This window comes from Crocuta crocuta, unplaced genomic scaffold (genome assembly GCF_008692635.1).
Source record: "Crocuta crocuta isolate KB4526 unplaced genomic scaffold, BGI_CrCroc_1.0 scaffold435, whole genome shotgun sequence".
Classification (NCBI taxonomy): Eukaryota; Metazoa; Chordata; class Mammalia; order Carnivora; family Hyaenidae; genus Crocuta; species Crocuta crocuta.
Genome location: NW_027530980.1, coordinates 363211 through 382671, shown reverse-complemented (window position 1 = coordinate 382671; position 19461 = coordinate 363211). Strand labels below are relative to the sequence as shown.

The 19461-nt window shown below is 34.1% G+C and overlaps 1 long non-coding RNA gene across 3 annotated transcripts in view; it reads right to left on the bottom strand.

Moving 5' to 3' along the window:
- Positions 1-226: 226 nt before the first annotated feature.
- Positions 227-19461, bottom strand: part of LOC144236530 (uncharacterized) — a 67692-nt gene continuing 48457 nt past the window's right edge. For 2 of the 3 annotated variants that reach the window (XR_013336596.1, XR_013336597.1), the window contains exons 4-6: positions 9853-9958; positions 9161-9230; positions 227-422 (exon numbers count right to left, since the gene is read on the bottom strand). This is a non-coding gene — a long non-coding RNA (uncharacterized LOC144236530). The remainder of the gene's footprint in view (positions 423-9160; positions 9231-9852; positions 9959-19461) is intronic. The other variant, XR_013336598.1, reaches the window with a different exon arrangement.

Genomic DNA, 19461 nt, shown 5'->3' with positions numbered 1-19461 from the left:
AGTATCTTTCACAGATGAGATTTGCCCCAGTAGAAGGGCAGAGTTTGGTCAAGGGGCAAGAATATTCTTTGATGCATTTCTCCTTAGAGAATATTCAGATCTATTTGCACTTCCAGATTTTGTTAAAGGAAAGGATATGTATATATTTTTTTGTTTTTGAGATGATATTCAGAAAGAAAACTGAAGGAAAAACACCACAGGTTTATTTTTTATTTTGTCTAATTAAGAAAGGAAAAGATCCAAAAAAAATTTAGATTTGGACACTTTGAGGATAATGATGAAGTTGCTAGATATCTGCAGGAATAGAAATTCATCCTTTGGAATCTTGGTGGCAAGGCGAAATGCAGGAGAGAGAAGTCATCAGGGAAGCTTCATAGAGTTCATCAAAGGGCCTCACCAGAGAAAAGAAGTAGCCTGATCATCTGCAAGGCAAACAAAGTAAAAAGCCAGTTCATACCAAATGGTTACTGCCTCTTTTCCTTTCTCTTTCCCCATGAACTTGTCCTGGAGTGCTAAAGCCTTGGGAAACTAGCTCAGGATGAGAGAGTAAAAAAGAAGGAAAGAAGCCCCAAACATTCTCCTTTCTATCCTCTGTCTTCCAGCTTAAATCTAATTAATCAACAAACTTTTAGTTAGACTCACCAAAAAAAAAAAAAAAAAGGAAAGAGTACTCAAACATTTGTGCACTGTTCGTGGAAATGTAAATGAATGCAGCCACTATAGAAAACCGCATCATGGTTCCTCAAAAAATTAAAATGGTATGATATTATATGATATGATGCAGCAATTTCACTTCTGGGTATTTATCCTAAGAAAATGCAAGCACTAACTTGAAAATATACCTGCATACATGTAATTATTGCAGTATCAGTTATAAGATGTGGAAACAACCTAAGTGTTCATTGATGACTAACTGGATAAAGAAATTGTGAGATATATATATGTCTGACTCTTGAGTTTGCTCAGGTCATGATCTCACACTCATGAGATTGAACCGTCTGTGGAGCTTTATGTGTGGAGCCTGCTTGGGATTCTCTTTCCCTCTCCCTTTGCCCCTCCCCCACTCACGATGTCTCCTCCCTCTCTCTCTCTCTCTCTCTCTCTCTCCTCTCTCTCTCTCTCTCAATAATAAATAAATAAATAATGAAAATGAAAGCTTCTTTTTGGTCAGAAAAGAGAGAACAAATTAAAAATAACATTGAAAATAAAGTCATATGTTCTATAACTGGAGTTTATTAGGCAATATGGGAACCTAAAGGAGAAAACAGCCAGAATTATTACAAAAAAAGTGTTAAGTGAGCCAAATCTTGAAGACTGAGAACAGAGAGCATTTCAGGAAGAATGAACGTCATACATAATAGGATGTATGGTTAGGGAACTATAAGTTATTTTATAGCTATAGTGTACAGCTATATGTAAGCATATAGAGAACATATATGATAGTCAAAGTATTTCTAAGGAGTGAATAACTGAACACAAGTCAGATATTAAAATGTCATGTGTCATGTCTTCACATTGGAAATGTACGCTGAAAGTGATGGAGACCTGAGTCCGTGGCTCCCTTCAGAGACTGCAATGCATAGGCTTTGCACTAGGTCTCAATGTGAGTAAGCCAGCTTTCCCCCATGGGGCCAGCCAGGTAAAAAGCCTTTATTGTAGTCCATAATTTGGCCTGAAAATGATACTTGGGTTTTTAGCCAGGAGCCATCCTCCTCAAGTACCATTTGGAATATCGCCCTTTTTAAAAAAAGAATCATTGTCTATTTTTCTATTACTTCTAATAGAGTATGTGACATATAATTTAAAAGGATATTTAGTATTTCACTCTCCATGTATTATATTTTATCTATATTTGTATCATGAGTGCCAGAGAAGTTTTTTAAAAGTAGCAATGTTCAAAACCAGTTTGCCTATGTGAATTTTGAAACCCTGCTTAATGTGCAAAAGTGCATGTTCAGCATATCATCTGTATCATCAAAACAATGAGCTCAAACATAAAAGTTCTCTTCAACATTTAAAATTTTAAGTGTATATTACTATAATTCAGAAGAATAATATGCTTTAATATTAAATAATTTATTTATATTTACATTTCATTAAAGGTTCATCCATGGGAAATTATATTCACTGGCTATTTTATTTTTTTATCTTGAAATAAATAGACAGTGATAATGTCAAATACATGCATACATATTAATGAATAATTCAAAGACCAGAAGCCATTAATGGTAAAAGTTTTACATCATGTTATTCTTACAAGTATAATGAAGAGCACGTTGGAAATAGCTCAAAGGTCTCCAAGTACTTTGGGTTTCATTGATTTTGAATATTCCAAAAAGTAAGAGAGAATATCTACTTTCAAGTAATTCAGAAAATTTTGTGTCTGTGCACTTTGGTTTGTGCATTAAAGGCTTAGGTGTTTTAATAGTTTACATAGTTTGAATCCAGGTCATGGATTCAAACCTCATTCATACTCTCTAAGTGAGAATGTTAAGTCCAAATTTCTAAGGGGCAATCAGTATCAAAATTTAAATGTGCATGCTTTTAGATGACTCAGGAACTCTATATCAAGATATGTTGCATGATGAAATAATTTAACAGTTTTGCAAAGAAATATATAAAATGGTGCTTATCAGTGCAGCTAAGAGTGAGAAAAGAAGAGCAAAACACTTGCCCATCAACAAAGAAATGTTTAAATACATTATGTACATTCGTAAAAGATAACACTTTGCAGCTCCTGAAAGTCATAAGGTGTATTTATAATCTTTGGTATGAGACACATGCATATACACACAGTTGAATGAAATAAAATGCTGTAAAACATTATTTAAAATTGAGTTCCAGGGCGCCTGGGTGGCTCAGTTCGTTGAGCGTCCGACTTCAGCTCAGGTCATGATCTCACAGTTCGTGGGTTGCTGACAGCTCAGAAGCTGGAGCCTGCTTCGGATTCTGTGTCTCCCCCTCTCTCTGCACCTCCCCTACTCATGTTCTGTCTCTGTCTCAAAAGGAAATAAACATTAAAATTAAAAAAAAAAAAGAATAGAGTCCTATTGAAAACAGTTACATACCTATCAAATAACAACTACTATTGTTTTCCAATGAAAATGGTTTTAATACCACTACTTATGCAGTCTGTAAGAGCAGCAGGGTTCCTTACCAGAATTGCTTTTTATTTGTAGAAACTTATTGTGGCAGACATGTTCTCAGATACCACTCATGCTTTTTAACTTTGGTATTTGTACTTTGTATATTAATGTGGGTATGATCTGTAATTTACTTCTAGCCAGTAGAACATGGAAATGGGGAATGCCAGCTTATGTTATATAAAATTCTGTCTTTTTATCAGTCTTTTTTTGCTAAGTTATTTCATTACATTTTTTTCTTTTTCTAAATTTTAAAAATTACTTATTTTATTCATTTATTTTTAAAGTTTTTATTTAAATTCAAGTTATTTGTAGTGTAGTATTAGTTTCAGGTGTACACCCCATCACTTATTTTACCCATTCTGCCACCCACCTCCCCTCTGGTTACTATCAGTTTGTCCTCTATAGTTAAAAGTCTGGTTTTTTGCTTTGCCATTCTGTCTCTTCTTTTCCCTTTGTTCATTTGTTTTGTTTCTTAAATTCCATATAAGGTGAAATCATATGGTATTTGTCTTTCTCCGACTAACTTATTTTGCTTAGGTTAATATCTCTACCTCCATCTGCTTTACTGAATTGTGCGTTAGTTCTAGCAGTTTTTTGGTGAAGACTTTTGGGTTTTCTACATAGAGTTCATATCATCTGCAAATAGTGAAAGTTTGACTTCTTCCTTGCTGATTGGGATGCCGTTCATTTATTTTTGTTGTCTAATTGCATGAGGCTATTTACTCTAATTGCATGACTTCCTTTACTACATTAAATAACTGGTGAGAGTGGATATCCCTGTCTTGTTTCTGATGGTAGGAGGGAAAACTCTCAGTTTTTCCCTGTTGAGGATGATATTAGCTGTGGATTTTTCATATATGACCTTTATTTTGTTGACATATGCTCTCTCTAAACTTACTCTGTTAGGGCTTTTATCGTGAATGGATCGTGTACTTTGTCAAATGCTTCTTCTGCATCTTTTGAAATGATCATATGGTTCTTATCTTTCATTAATGTGGTATAATATGTTGATTGATTTGCAAATCAGTCTTGATCTAGACACTTTCCTGCCTGTTTGATGAAGTAAGTGCTCATAGTGGGAAAGCCCTCAAAATAAGGAATTGCAGGCAGCCTCCCGGAATTGTGAGCAGTTTCTAAGAACTGTAGGAGGACTCCACAGGCTGAGTGGAGTCTCCAGCTGACAGCCAGCAAGAAGCTTGGAATCTTATTCCAACAGTTACAAGTCAATGAATTCTGCCAAAAACCTCAGTGAGTTTGGAAGTAAATGCTTTCCCAGTGAAGACTCCAGATGCAAATTCAGGCTTAGCCTGTACCTTGATTGCAGCATTTTGAGACCCTGAGCTGAGGATCCGCTGAACTGTGTCCAGATTCCTGACCATTGGCCCCATTACATTAAAAAAGTAATATAATAAACATGTACTCTTCTGTTAATTTGTTATGCAGCAATAGAAAAGAAATTAAAACATACTAAAGTATATGTTGCTTGGGAGAGGAAGTTTCAGAGTCAGACTAGAAAATAAATTAGACAAAAGAAACCTAGCATATTTTCAATAAGTGTTAATGTTTAGATTTTTCATTTCTAAAAACAGGGATTATAAAAATTGAATTGGGTGTAGAAGAAAGGAGATTACTTGAAGCAATTTGGGGAGCATGTTGAAAAGTTAAGATGGAAGGAGTGGGGAGCCCAACTGTGGGGAGGGACTTTGTTTTAAGTTATTTTCTTTTAAATTGCAATAGTTTTTCACTGTTATTTGAAAACTCTGTAAGACAATCTAGCTAAGATTCTTTGTTTACCTTTTGGGGAAAGAATGTAAAAAAGAGCTAAGGCCCCAGGCAAAAGAGAATGACTGGCTTTCATTTTTGCTTTCCACTTTATGTTTTCTGTTATAAATATCATATACTATTACTACTACTACTACTACTAAAATTATGACATGTTCTATTTTCATTTTAAATAACAAAATAGAGAAATTTTAATGTTTTCTATTTGTAAAATAATAAAATATAATTATGTTCCTGTCTGTGAAAGTCTTTAAAAATAATTTTCTTTTATATTTTTGCCTAATAATTAAATGTTTGTTAATTCATCAGCATAATATATTTTGAATTAAAAACAATTCTAATTCATAAATATTACTGTTATCTTCCTGTAAGGCAAGGATTATTCTCTATTTGCTTTAGAAGAATCAGTGAACACATCAGGCATTTATAAAAACAACAAAATCATGTACTCTCATTGAGCTTGCATATAATGGAGTAGCAAGAAAGGACAGATAGAGAAGAGAGAGTTAATCAGGAAAAATGGTTTCATTAAATATGTAAACAATTGTACTAACAGTCTCAGTCATTGTAGCTTCTACAGTGTCCCCTACCATATATATTAAGATGTTTACCTCCATTGCTAAGTAAATTTGTGAGAAAGAATGCTGATTATAATCTTCCATTACTCATTTATTTGTAAAGCATCGTATATAAAGAATAAAGAAAGGGAAATCATTGGTAAACTTTCCCACACTTGAAGCCCTATGTAAGATTGTCAATTTTCAGGGTAATATTTGCCCATTCACCACTTTTTCTTTGGGTAAAATACATGCATGAGTTGGAAACGAAGGGTATAGAGTGACAGAGAGACTCAATACATGGGACAGTAGTACTAAGGCCCCCTCCCCAACTTCTCTTACTTTTCGTAAAACCAACCAGGACTTCAGTAGTTACTAGAAATTATCTGTTGTTTTTCAAGGACTTCTGGGCATAAAACACTATTTTGAGATGGAGTTTTTGCAGAATCTTACTTTGGCCTGCAAGGGCTTTTAAAACATCTGAAAAAAAAAAAAGATCTAAAGATTATTTATAATTATATACCAAAAAGAATTATATGATAAAATAGAAATAATGGCTACCTATGTATTTAAATGTTTATGAGCAGGAAATTCCAAGTCTTCTGCCACTAACATTGTAATATCCCTTAATAATGTTTAAGTACCCCCAACTTAATTATGAATGAACAGCTACATGTCACTAACTTTAAAAGAAAGACTTTAACATTAAAGGCAGATAGCAATACTGTCTAAAAAATCAGTGACTCACAGAAATGAAGGCAACAGAAAAAACAATTGGAAAAAACAACTTCAACAATTATAGTTAATGTCAACAGAGAAGATATATTATTCACAAAATAAACCCAAATGCTTCGCAAACAATGTTGAAAAATTAAAAATACAATAATGATGATTCTGGTTTAAGCTCCTGTTTGTAAGGAGCTTAGAGGTAATTACTCCCATACTCACATAAAGAGAATAGTTGAAATGAACTGAAAATCAAAAACTTTATTTAGGCCCATCATAGAAATGAGGACACAGGGCAGGCCATCATTTTCAAATTGAAGAGTCAGGAGAAAAGAGAGAAATTCACAGCTGACATCAGCAGACTGAATCAGAAGATGTGTGAGACAATAACTGGAAAGTGGGAACACTTATATGATAATTGATGGATTGTAGGAGGCTGAGTGTAGACTATCTAGAGAGCTAAAAACTCTAGTGGGCCCAATCCCAAGGAAAATGCCACACTTGCATGAATTTTACCTACAAGAGCAACATAAGGTTCTTATAATGAGGAATAGAGAAAAATTGCTTTAGAAATTAAGTAGATTACAATAGCAGATAACAGGAAAATTTGGAAATATTTGGAGGATAATCAACACACTTCTACCACAGGAGTTATAGAAAATGTCTCAAGAGAAGTTTTAAGATATTTTAAACTAAATGAAAATGAAAATACAATTATGAAAATATGTTGAATGTAGCAAAAATGCTTAGGAAAAATTTATAGCATTGAGTGCATACATTAAAAAATGAAAAGATCAAACATCAATAATCTAGGCTTCTGCCTTAGGAGAATAGATAAAAATGAACAACATAAACCTAAGGAAGCAAAAATAAAATAATAAAACTTAGGGCAGAAATCAATGAAATTGAAAACAAGAAATCCATAAAGACAAACCAACAAAACCTACATTTGTTTTTTGAAAGATCAATAAAATTAAGAATGTCTAGGCAGGCTAAGTAAGAAAAATTAAAAAAGAAGACAAATTTCTAACATCAAAAATGAAGAGGGTCTATTACTACTGAACTCAGACTGGGAAAATTGTTCAATTATGAAATATTTACACTTCTATTTTCCTACAGCAAATAATTGTGAAATTATTCTGGCCAGAAAACGACTATTTTATGATGCTGAATTATTTTGATGTGAAAAACTATATTGTTGTAATTTCATGGTGATTATAACACATAATCCAGCAATCTCACTTCTGGGTTATTTATCCAAAGGAAATGAAAAAAAAGATCTTGAAAAGATATCTTCATTCCCATTTTTATTGCAGCATTATTCACGATACCCAGGATATGGGAAACAAACTAAATGTCTCTCAACAGAGGAATGGATAAAGGAGATGTGGCGTATACATCCAATGGAATATTATTCAACCACAAAAAGAAAGACTTCTTGCTATTTGGGACAACATGGATGGACCTTGAGGGCATTAAGCCAAGTAAGATAAATTGAACAGAGAAAGAAATACTGTATGATATTACTACTATGCAAATCTAAAAGAGCCAAAGTCAGAAACAAATAGTAGAATGGTGGTTACCGGGCATTGGAGGGTAGGGAAATGGGGGAGATGTTGGCCAAGTGTACAAACCAACAGTTACAAGATGATAAGTCTGTGGAGCTAATGCACACCATTGTGTTTATAGTTAACAATAATGCACTATCAACTTCAGAATTATTAAGAGACTAGATCTTAAAAGTTCTCACCACAAAAAAAGTGGTGATAATTATGTGATATGATGGAGATTTTAGCTAATGCTTTGGTGGTAATCATATTGTAAGGAATATAAGCATCAAATCAGCATGTTGTCCGCCTCAAATTTACACAATGGAATTTGCCAATTATGTCTCAGTTTTTAAAATTCCCCTAAGTCCTTAAATAGAAGTTTAATAAACTTTAATGTCATAATAAATAATGTGGAAAAATCCTATAAAGGATTCACACCAAGAAGAAAAGGAGTAACCCCTGTCTTTTAGTGAGTAAAACATTCTAGAAAAGTGTAATTCTCATACTTATGTCAGCTATAACTGTTTATATTCTACATAAATGCATAAGAGGCAAAATGAAAATATATACAACTATAAAGAGAAACATCTAAACTACAGGAAAGAAAATGGAGCAGATCTATTTTTAAACCACATTTGACAATTTATTAATGTCTTTGGGAATAAAACTGCATGAAATGTCTCCTAACTTGCGTATTTCTCCTTAACACTCTTATAACCACAGGATTTGTTTTGTATCACCAAGAAAAGCAGCAGGTCCATGGAATAAGCTTTCGTAGTACTCACTAAAGCAGAATTTGTCTCAGTGAGAATCCTGTTTTTGTCTAAACAAAGTGGTAGAAATAGTTGAAAGCACAGCGTTCCCAACACTTCATACTCTATTTTTGAAGATACTTACAAAATATTTATGTGTGACTTAATCAACCCGTGGTAGCAAGCAACTCCTGCTCTAATTCACCCTTCATTGACCTTAAACTTGGGATAAAACACAAAAACTGAAATGAAATGAAGTGAAAAAAAATAAATTAATTAAATGAAAATTTCAACTTAAATAATTATGTGATGATTTTTTCCAGAAAAAAATGAAGTATTAATCTTTTCTTCTTTTGATGTTACTTGCATTGTATTTAAAGGAACAATGGACACTAAAACTACAGACGACTCTCTTCTCCTACTTTAATATTTATCGGATATTCTTATCACAAAATTTTGAATATATATGTTATAGTTTTCTCAGTAAGGTCTAATATAATTTAGCTAGAATGTAAAGAATATTGAATGATAACTATGAATATTAATAAAACTAATCCTCAATTTTCAAAATGCTTTCCTTTAAAGGTTACATAGAAGTATTTATTGTATGCTTGTCTCTAAAATCCAAGAGTTAGAGAAATTCTTACTTGAGTACACATTTCTAAGTGTGTTTTTTTTCTTCCGGCCATCACCTTAATAGTCAACAAATGCTGTTACCTAGATAGGAAAAAACAGGGCCTCTTAGGCATTAGCATAAAACAATTTTGGTCAATTTGAGGAGACATTTCATAGAGGAGGCTTTTATTTCTTTTCAGTAAGTAGAATACATACTCTAAAAATGTATAATCTCTTTCTGGGGACAGGGGTTGGAAGGATACACTTACTGATAATCTCTTTATGCAAGCAAACTTCATCATTTGAAAATTTGAAATATTAATGATCTTTTTGCATGCTTTTTAAGGAGTAGGAAAAATGATATTTATAAAGAACTTTGTGCATTTCCTGGCACTTAGTAGTTATTCAACAAAGATTCTGGAACAATATTCTTTTGTATATGCCTGCCACATTTTTTGTACTACAGAACCATATTTCTACTGTATATTTACAGTAAATATAGATCTCAAAACAAACCAAAACCCATGTTCATTCATATCTACCCATGAATTTGAAGAAGGTGAAATAAAGATGACACATTTTATTGACAGTAGGACTTTTAAAAAGCTTCTATATATTTTAAGATATAAAAATAGAGATATTTCTAAAAATAAAAATGTGACATTTTCTGAAGAATCTCATGTACCTAAGTAACCTTCAGAACATGCTTTGGAAAAGAACTTGCCCAAGATTTTCCATGTCCAGTATTGAAATTCCAATCCAACTTCTCCAAAGCGGCTTCACCCACAATCTTTTCCATCTCAATCAGCAGCAACTTCATCTTCTACTTCCTTAGCAAAAGCAAGTAAACAAACAAACATACATGTTGGCATTATTCTTATTTTTTTCAAATCTTTCTCTTTCTCTCGCACTACATGTGGCATCTGTCCAGAAATCCTGTAGGGTCAGTTTTCAAAATAAAGCCCGGGTCTGTTCATTGCTCTAGCTCTTCATTGTAACACCCCACCCAGGTACTATCATCTCAAGCTTGATTATTGCAGTAGCTTCCTTGTCACTGCAGTGATCCTTCATCAAAATAGCTTCTTGGTTGTTAGAGTAGCCCATGATTACTGCAATGGTCTCTAATTATTGCAACAGCTTCTCATCACTGTATTCTTGTAGTAGCTCCTGGTTATTGCAGAAGCCCCTGATTATTGCAGCAGCCTCCTAATTGCTCTACTTTTTTTCCATCGTTGCTCCTCTTCAATTTCTTCTGAGTGCTCCAGTCAGCATGATTGTGCCAAACCTAGGTCAGATCACATTACTGCTCTGCTGTAAATCTTCCAGTACTTTCCCTTTTATACACAACAAAAGCCAAAGCATGTAGCATGCTCTAAAATGTTCTCCACCATCTGAGATAAATTCTTATGCTACCGTAGTCTATTTTAGCCACACTGCTTTCCTTCATTTGCCTCAAGTGCGATGAGAATTCTGCAGGCCTTAGTGTTTGTATATTTATTAGCCCCTATCTAAAACATCCCCCCCCCTTTTTTCTTGTCCTTTGTTCACAGTGTCCCATTCTCTGTGAGGCTTCCCAGACTCCTATTAGAAATGCAGGCCATTCTCAACACTGCCTCTCTTGATTTTTCACTTAGTACATATTATCTTCTATCACACAAATTTTTTCTTATTTGTTTTCTCTCGTCTCCAAAGAATGCAAGCTTCAGGGGCATCTGTACAACTCAATAGGTTAAGTGTCAGACTCTTGATTTCATCTCAGGCCGTGATCTTAAGATATGTGGGATCAAGCCCTACGTCGAGCTCTGCACTGACAGTGTGGAGCCGGCTTGAGATTCTCTCTCTCCTCTCTCTTCCCTTCCCCCTGCTTGTGCTCTCTTTCTCTCTCAAAATAAATTAATAAACATTTAAAAAAATGCAAGCTTCGTAAGGGTCTGGTTCTTGACAGTTTTGTTCATTGTTAGATCAAAATTTCTTAAACTTTAGGATACAAAGAACACATGCAGATATAGATACAAGTGGGGACATAATAAATAATTGTTTTATGAGTGAATGTCTACAAGTTATTTTTAAAATTTTTTAACATTTATTCATTTTTGAGAGCATGAGTGGGAGAGGGGCAGAGAGAGAGGGAAACATAAAATCTTAGGCTCCAGTCTCTGAGCTGTCAGCACAGAGCTCGATAAGGGGCTTGAACTCACAGACTGTGAGATCATGACCTGAGCTAAAGTCGGATGCTTAACCGACTGAGCCACCCAGGTAATCCATGAATGTCTGCAAGTTATGATTAAAGGTTCAGCTACATAAAAAGGTGACACATATCTGCTTCACTTCACCATATCCAGGAAACTTAAAAGGAAATTGAACTTGTTGAGACCAAGCCCATTCTGGATAACTTTGACAGATTTGTAATGCCTGATCCAAAGTGGATCCCTGATTATTCTGTAAATACATCATCTTTCTCAATTCTTCTACCTTTGATATTTTAGTCTGAATGACTCAGATGCTGAGGTTGAACTGTGAGAAATGGCAGCATTCCTGTGCTCGAGTGAAAATACATGAGAAAGGAAGGAAAATATATTCTGAGGCCTGGACAATCTCTCTGGGTGGAAGGCGGATTGCCCTCTGGCAGTACACATTTCTAGCGTGGCAGTTTATAGGCGATTTGCTCTAAGAGATGTCCAGGTCTGAGGACAGAGAAGAAGTTAGGAGCTACAGTGCATTAGTGATGATCATTTTCCCTGGCACTGCTAGGAAAATTATGTAAGAAGAGCTTCCATGCCTCCTGCACTGTAATTTCTTTGAGTTACTCCAATTTTTCAATCCAATCTGATAAAACATAGAGTCCTGGGGAATAGAATAGTGAGGCACTAAAGGGATATTCATACCTATAAAAACAACATAAGAAAATTCACATTCTGCCAAACAAGTCCATCGACCAGGAAATTACAGCAGAGTGGAGAGTTGTAATCCACCATGGTGTTAGGAATTGTAGCTAGGAGTATGTTATGAGGTGGATGGCTCAGATACGGACAGGAGACAATTTTTTTTCCCCAAAACATATTAGGAAGGGCAAATATTGAAAACAGTAGAACTGACAAGTGTTAAAAACAGACTACGTTTGGGGCGCCTGCGTGGCTCAGTTGGTTAAGCGTCCGACTTCGGCTCAGCTCACCATCTCACAGTTTGTGAGTTTGAGCCCTGTGTGGGACTCTGTGCTGATAGCTCAGAGCCTGGAGCCTGCTTCAGATTCTGTATCTCTCCCTCACTCTGCCCCTCCCCTGCTCATGCTGTGTCTCTCTCTGTCTCTCAATAGTAAATAAACGTTTAAAAAATCTTTAAAAAAACAGACTATGTCATAAGTCTTTATACCCTGTATGTTGATATTTGAATCAAAGGATGTATTGGGATATATGGACACTTTAATTAGTGAAGGCATTACAATGTATTCATTTCAAAAATGTCATACTTTTTAGAATATCTTGTTTGGATAGAATTATGAAAGTATCGTAAGATAGTAACTAATAGAGATGATAAGGAAGTATATAATGTCTTTTTTTCTCTGGTGAAAATACAAAATCATTAAAGAGCAAATTAAAGGGACAGGATTTTCATTAAAAATGTTCAGCATGATAAATATTTGTCTTTCTCCCATTTATTTAGATAGTTATTTAGATAATTAAGGATTTGTTAGAGAATTTTTTCCCCATTATTGAAAATCACTGTGACACTCCATATCTGTGTATAGATTTAGGCTGATGATTCTCTGAAAGAAATCTAAATATACAAGGTGCCCACAGACTTATAATAAAAATGTACAAGATGAGTAGATTCATCTTAGTTTTACATTTCTTAGGTAGTATAGACACATTTATGCTCCTTGGCTCATAGTTCATTTTAATTTCCATACTAGTTTTGTGTTTAAAACTTGCTCCTTTAATCCTTGTTCATCTTGTTCATTGATTCAGCACCATGTGTAGTGCTTGGTTCCGATATACAAACGAATCATGTTTCACTACCTGAACATTTTGCAGGAAATCAAAGCCCCCATAATTATACAGGGAAACAAATTAATAGACTAATAGACTATTTCTGGATAAGCATATTTAAGTTGGGGTCTATGTGACCTTTGACATTTTAATCCTTTCATTCTTCACACACTTTTGATATAGTTCAAGAATAAATTGAAGATGGGGTGCCTGGGTGGCTTAGTCGGTTAAGCGTCCGACTTTCGCTTGGGTCATGATCTCGCGGTTCGTGGGTTCGAGCCCCGCTTCGGGCTCTGTGCTGACTGTGTCTGAGTCTGTCACTCCCTCTCTCTCTGACCCTCCCCTGCTCACGCTGTCTCTCTCTCTCTCCCTCATAGAAATAAATGTAAAAAGTTAAAAAAAAAAGAATAAATTGAAGATAAAATATAGAACAGAATCTTAAAAATCTCATTAGTTATATTTAAAAGACAGGTGGAGGACTGTAAAATTTCCAACATAGTTTTTGAGACTACACATTGAGTTAAATTTCACATTATTTATCTTTTTTTTGGCCAATTAACATGAAATTTTGGTGTTATTAACCCTAAAGACTTTAGAGTGGTTTCCTAAATTTCTTCCCCTATATATGTTTCCATTTCTCAGAATTCTGTTGACTACCAGCATTTCCTTTTGTTTTTCATGTATGATGCCATTTTAAGATTCAAGACATCTGAAGTCAAATCCTAAATGACTCCTGTCATCCTCAAAGAAGAAAGTTAAAACGTTGAATTAAGGCTTCAACTTTATTTATTTATTCATTTATTCATTTATTTATTTATAGACTGTGAGTGGAGGAGGGGTGGGGTGGGGAAAAGAGATGGAAGGAGAAGATCTTAAGCAAGTTCCACGTGCGAAGCTCATCACGGAGCTTGATTCCAAGAACCTGGGATCATGACCTGAGCGAAAATCAGTAGTCAGACCCACTCAACTGACTGAGCCACTCAGTCACCCCAAGGCTTAAACTTTTGATTTGAAGTACTTGTACAAAAAAAGTTAGTATAACAACTACTCAAGCTCCCCTCTAACAGCATGTATCCATCGATAATAAAGTCAGGAGAAAATGGTGATTCAGTTATAACAGCTGTTAAAATATAAGCATTAGAAAAAAACCTTTCTTTTAATTTTTGTATTAACATAACTACCACTTGGAAGTAATTCCACTACTTTTGCTTTTATGTGCATGAAAATCAAATCAACAACCAAAATAGTTAATATGTAAAGTGAGTTTAATTTTAAAATTATGGATTTACTTAGGATTTTTTGCATGTGTAGCTTTATCTCTTAGGGCCTCTCTTTTAATAGTATAAAGGATAAGAAATTTATGAAATTTCAATTATTATTTAATATTCACAAATATTTTTGGTGCCATTACTATTCAAGCCTATTACTGTTCATCTCATTGTTTAACTCAAATCCTTTAAGTAATATAGAAAATTTTTAGAAAATTAAGACGTTTGACTTTTTAAAAAGCTATGATTATGATTATGATTATGATGTTTTCTCAGGTGCTTGCAATGTCTATAAAGGGAAAATATAGTCATAATTTTCTACTCTTTATCTAATTTCTGTATTTTGCCAATTCTAGATGCTTTTTATCAATGTAGAGGAAATTGATATAATAAAATGTTAGTATTTGAAGAGAATTCAAAATATTTCAGTTTGATGGTCTTTTTCATAGATTAGAAAATTGAGACACAGAGACAGAAAGTGGTTTGACAAGTTTACACAGTAAATTAGAGGGAAATTGATAACTCATACAGAAATGTGAAAACTTAATTTGACTTGGGAATGGAAGGATTAAAATAATAAATTATTAAATAAACTCATCCTATTTTTGGAATACATTTCATACATTTTATGTCACTTTATGTTCTTTACAAGTACTCAACTTAATTAATTTTCACTTAAGAAAAAGTTACCATTATTTAATTTATGGAGTGGGGAACTCAAGTGCAAATAGATTTAGATACATTTCCGAGTATATATTGCAGACCCAGGCTTTGAAATCAGTTTCGATTTCACAGACTAATCTCTTTAAAATGACTTTCTATACATCAAGATTTCTGTACATAGAACTTCTACAACTGTAGTAAATGTGATCATTCTACAGTTTTGTTTTCTCTCTGTAATCTGTGCCACACCTCTATTTTAACATTTATTTTCTTCAATCTGTAACCTTCATATCCTTCTTCTTTCCATTATTTCTACAACTCTTCTTCCTTTCCAAGTCATGGCTATTCCTAGATCATTAAATCTTGGAATTGGATGGGACCTTAGGGGTCTGCTCTAACTCTTTCATGTTACATATGAGGAAATTGAAACCCAGATACTTAAAATTGCTTGCCTTAGGCCCTACAGCTAGTAGATGGTAGAACTAAAAATGAAAGTATATCTTCTAAAAGTTCAATTCTCCTGACAATACACTTCTTTTCCTTCATATAGTGTTTACTCTTCAGTGGTGGAAGCATGTCAGTCTAAAATTGTTTTAAAAGGATGCCTTCCAACTTGATTTTAGGAATAATTTGGAACAATTTGGTTTCTTGCTTTGTTTTGTTTGTTTCCTTTCAAGAAAAGGTAATCATTAACAAACTTCAAACTACAAGCAGTAAGAGTGAACACTGACCTCAAAATGTTGGAGAATTATAAGATATTGTTGCTCTCTTATAAATAAAAATCACAATTACACTATCATTTAAGCCAGGGCCATGAATGATAGCTGGTATATAAACAGTTTAAAATCTTAATCTCAGGGTTGTGAGTTAGACTCTCACCTTGGGTACAGAGAATGCTAAAAAAAAGAAAGAAAGAAAGAAAAAAACTTAAAAAAATTAAAATCTTAGAGATTTAATGCAATAAATCTTTATTTCTTATTCAAGTCAGAAGCAGATGACAGTGGATAACTGCACTGGAGAGATCTCTTCAGTGACAACTGAGGAAAAGAGACTTCTTAAATCTTGCTGCTCGACCCTCTTCTAGGGACCCCAAAGAGTCTTCTTCTAGAGCTTTTCCATTCTTCCAGCTAGTGTTCAAAGACAGAGTTGTGGGAGATTCTGTAAACTGTTTTATAAAAAGGCTTGGACTCACACACAACATTTCTAGCCTTACATTTGACCAGAATCCAGTTCATGACCCCAGCATAATTATAAGCAAGACTGAGAAAGATAATCTTTCTTTGTGTCTAGAATAAGGACACTAAATGGGTAAACATCTTGTTAGTATCTGTCTCAAATTAAGGTCTGCTATAGTCTACGCCAAATGGAATCATGCTCTGGTCATTAAGACTATCCTTTTTATGTATCAAAAGGAGCAAAACAAAATGGAATTAAAAAAAAATAAATTGTATAAAGCTTGTAAGTAAAGTTTATCCAAATGCGTATTAGTCTTTGGTATATAAAAGTGCACACAATTTTTTCAGTTATACATTTCTAAATGGTTTTACCAGGCAGGTCAGAATTGCCATTCATATTTCAAACTTTTTATTTTAATATTTATGTTGCTTCAGTGATCATCCTTGGTATGTTTTACCAAATATGGCTGTGACTAGAATTTGGGATGAAAAGGATCATACACCTTTCACCTCTTCCTAAATGCATGCTTGATCCCTATTTATTTCTGATATTCATAAAGTTTAAATGTGTCTTGACCATCTGTTTACCTCCAGAAGAATTCACCAAATGAAAGTAGACATTATATTTGTTCTCTAAACATTCTCCTAATTAAAGTCAATTCTTGGCAAATTGCAGATTTTTGATAATATGTTGCTATATCAAACTGCTAAATAAATTTTATACTTCATTTATATACTGTATTTGGTCAATTATTGTAATATATACTATAATTTATAGTTGTGAAATATCAAAATCATGGAAACAATACAATGCTACAAATCTATTAGAATGTCTGCCTAGCTTATAATGTATCTTTTTTCTCCTGGAAAATGACTATTACTCATAGGTCCGAACCCCCAAGACTCATGTTTCATTATATAAACTTATCCTATGACTACAGTTGGCTTCGTAATGAAAGCGAGTTGACATAAGTTAAGCCAATCAGAATTTATTTCCTGAAAATGTGAGGTGATTCATGGACTTATTTTTGGTTTTGTTTTTTATTTTGTTTTTGTTCTGTGTGTTTGTAAATGTAAAAACTTTGACATATAAACTATGAAAATTTGAACTATCTGTATTCTGCCTTGGGGGTTTTACTCAGAAATGTGTCAACAGAAAGAAAAGGAAATGAAGCCGATATACAGAGGACACAAAATATGCAAAGATCTCTGGTTGTTTTATCCAATAACTTAATCTAACTTCTGTCTAAAACTAAGATCTGTAATATTTTCCTGTGGATTAATTACCTTCTATTCGTTTTTCAAAGATAGTCAAGTGGGTTTCTTTACTTAAAACCAAAAGAGATTCAACTGTAACAAATATTCTACCCCAAAATATCTATCAGATACAGGCAAGTTTAGCACATGAGTAATATGCCTATTTCACGGTAACATGCATATTATTGTATTTGACTTTGACCAACAAGTATAAAAAAGGGGATTAGACCTTATAAGTAGAATAATATAAGCAGGAACAATCTTACTTTTTGACTTTCTATGCCAATGTCAATTAAAATTCTAAAAGGTGGAATACATGTTGAATTTACAAGCAGTGATAGTTCAAACATCACCAGCATTGAAGTGACCTGCTTAAAAATCTATTTAAAAATCAGTCTATTTTCTGAATGATTTCCACATATTTACTGGCCTGGGTTCCTACTGAGAATAGAGCTTTTATTTAGGAAGAAATATAGTGCCCAGAAGGCTTTAAGTTGTTAAAGAATTGGCTATAGAAGTCATTAGAGGAAAACCTATTTTAGTGTATCCTGAGTAGATCATACACTAATAAAGAAGCCTGGTCTCAAGTACCAGAGTGAAATTTTCTTTTTGTTATGAGCCATAATTGGTGAATATGTTAATATCTGTGACTCTCAAGAAAAGATATTATAACTTGTTGTTGCCATCACAACATGTATGTAATGGAGACAAATTCTTTACTCACTGGCAGGTTATGACATTTGAGGGTCATGATTTGTAGGAAAGAAATAGAATATTGTTTGTTAGAAATGCACACATTCCTCTAGTAGCAAGGTCATAGCCAAAAATCTTCCTAAGGACAAAATAATAGCAGCCTATTTATTTAATGAGGTGATTTTCTGTAAAGTGGACCTCTATGCTCTAGGTGGCACACAAAATACAATTAATTCCTAGATTTGAAACAAACGCTATTGAGGTGCCTGTGTGGCTCAGTCAGTTAAGCGTCTGACTTTGGCTCAAGTCGTGATATCAAGATTTGTGGGTTGGAGCCCTGCATCAGCCTGGAGCCTGCTTTGCATTCTGTGTCTCCCTCTCCCTCTCTCCCTCCCCTGCTCATGGTCTGTCTCTCTGTCTCTCAAAAATAACTAAACATTAAAAATAAAAAAACATGCACACAAACAAACACTATCTAGGATAAATTCTGGGAAAGGAATGCTGCTGTCTGGGATGCCTGGGTGACTCAGTTGGCTAAGCCTCTGACTCTTGATTTCGGCTCATGTCATGAATGCACGGTTTGTAGGACCAAGCCCCACTTTGGGTGCTATGCTGACAGCATAGAACCTGCTTGTGATTCTCTTACTCCCTCCCTCTCTTCATCTCTCTCAACATAAATGAATAAACTTAAAAAAAATATGCTGCAATTATTTCTGGATGACATAGTGGATTTATTTTTTCTTAGAGAAGGTGAGTTGGAGCGGGGCAGAGGGAGACAGAGAGAAAGTCTTAAGCAGGCTCCACACCTGCAGTAGGGTTCCATCTCATGACCGTGGGATCATGACCTGAGCCGAAATCAAGAGTCCATCGCTTGTTGCTTAACCAACTGAGCCACCCCAGGGGCCCTGACAAAGTGGATTTTTATAAATGGAAAATCATTAACAAAGTAAATAAATTTAAAGGAAACAATTATTTATTTTTCCAAATTAATAATGCTTTAGATATGCACACTTTTTCTCCTTACCATTTTTTCCCTAAATAAAGTTCCATGTCTCCTTGTATCCATTTCATTTAAACATTTTACTGGCTATCATTTGTAACTTGTTTCTAGAGGCAATAAAAAATATCAGCAGGTTGAATAATTGTTTAGATGGTTTAGATGATTTATTATAGATTCTTTTAATAAACCTGTATTCTTAGCTTTCTCTTTCCCCCTCTTTACCCCTTGTCTTTCCTGTGTATATCATTGATAATTTGTCCTATGTCAAAGCAAGGGATTTTGATTTTTTTT